The sequence below is a fragment of the Emiliania huxleyi genome (assembly GCF_000372725.1).
Source record: "Emiliania huxleyi CCMP1516 unplaced genomic scaffold EMIHUscaffold_1, whole genome shotgun sequence".
Taxonomy (NCBI): domain Eukaryota; phylum Haptophyta; order Isochrysidales; family Noelaerhabdaceae; genus Emiliania; species Emiliania huxleyi.
In genome coordinates, this window is record NW_005202428.1 from 258,423 (window position 1) to 260,036 (window position 1,614).

At 63.6% G+C, this 1,614-nt stretch overlaps 1 protein-coding gene across 1 annotated transcript in view; it reads left to right on the forward strand.

Annotated features, from left to right (window-relative positions):
- EMIHUDRAFT_447376 (hypothetical protein) overlaps positions 1-1,614 on the forward strand; it is a gene marked incomplete at both ends in the record, with an annotated part of 7,069 nt that overhangs the window by 1,244 nt on the left and 4,211 nt on the right. The window lies entirely within an intron of this gene.

Below are 1,614 nucleotides of genomic sequence, written 5' to 3' on the forward strand. Positions count from 1 at the left end.
GGCGGTCGGACGCCTCCTTCCCCTGGATGCGGCCGCGTACTGGCACAAGCTGACCGCGCCGCAACTCACCTCCTCCGCGGCGTTAGGCGTTGCGCACGCCGCCTCCCTCACGCACCCGACCGCCCCGCGAGCCTGTCGGGTTGCCGCGGGCCGCCGCCATCGTCTCCTCTGCTCTAGCGGCGAGCGGCGCCGCCGCCGGAGCCGGAGGTAATAGTACTAGTAATAAAAATAGTAATCGTGATAGGAATAGGAATAGGAATCGTAATAGGAATAGGCGGCGGCGGAGGCGGCGGCGTGGCGCTCAGCCTCTACTCTGACGAGCCGGAGGTTGCACGAGATTGCACGAGATTGCACGAGATCACACGAGATTGCACGAGATTGCACGAGATTGCACGAGCCTCTACTCTGACGAGCCCGAGGTTCGTGTCCGCGCACCCTCCGTACTCTCTCTCCTCTCCCTCTCCCTCTCCCTCTCCCTCTCCCTCTTACTCCCTCTCCTCTCCCTCTCCCTCTTACTCTCCCTCTCCCTCTCCCTCTCTCCTCTCCCTCTCTCCTCTCCCTCTCCCTCTCCCTGCCGCGGCCGTGGGCAGAATGTGCGGCACTCTGCACACTCTCGCCACCGCCGCGGATGCGCCTGCTCGCAGGTAGCGCGGCTGCACGAGCTGGCGCGAGAGCTGCAGCTTCTCCGCTCCGACGCCGCGATCCTGTGCGGACGAGATTGCGCGAGATTGCGCGGGATTGCACGAGATCGCACGAGCTCGCACGAGATTGCTCGAGATTGCTCGAGACTGCACGAGATTGCACGAGATTGCACGAGACTGCTCGAGACTGCACGAGATTGCACGAGATTGCACGAGCTTGCTCGAGCTAGCACGAGATTGCACGAGCTTGCACGAGATTGCACGAGATTGCACGAGCTTGCTCGAGATTGCACGAGCTTGCACGAGATTGCACGAGATTGCACGAGCTTGCACGAGATCGCACGAGTCGCACGAGATTGCTCGAGATTGCACGAGATCGCACGAGCTCGCACGAGATTGCACGAGCGATCGCACGAGATTGCACGAGCTTGCACGAGATCGCACGAGATTGCACGAGCTTGCTCGAGATTGCACGAGATCGCACGAGCTCGCACGAGATTGCACGAGCGATCGCACGAGATTGCACGAGCTTGCTCGAGATTGCACGAGATCGCACGAGATTGCACGAGCTTGCTCGAGATTGCACGAGCTTGCACGAGATTGCACGAGATTGCACGAGCTCGCACGAGCTCGCACGAGATTGCTCGAGCTAGCACGAGATAGCACGAGCTAGCACGAGATTGCACGAGCTCGCACAGCGCGTCTGTCGGGGATGCTCCTCCCCGCTTGCGCACAGCCTCTGAGGAGCCGCCGCCCCCCCTGCTCCCTGGCCAACAGGCGCCGCCCGCGGCTGGCGCCTGGGACATGTCCAGGACACGTCCGCGACATGTCGCCGACGCGTTCCGCAGGTGCGACGCCCTGCCTTCGAGCCGGAGGAGAGACGCCTCCACCGCTCCTGCACCGCTCCTGGACCGTCCCGCAGGCGCGACGCCGCGCCTGCACGCGGGCTGGCGGCGTCCCTCACACCCCCTCC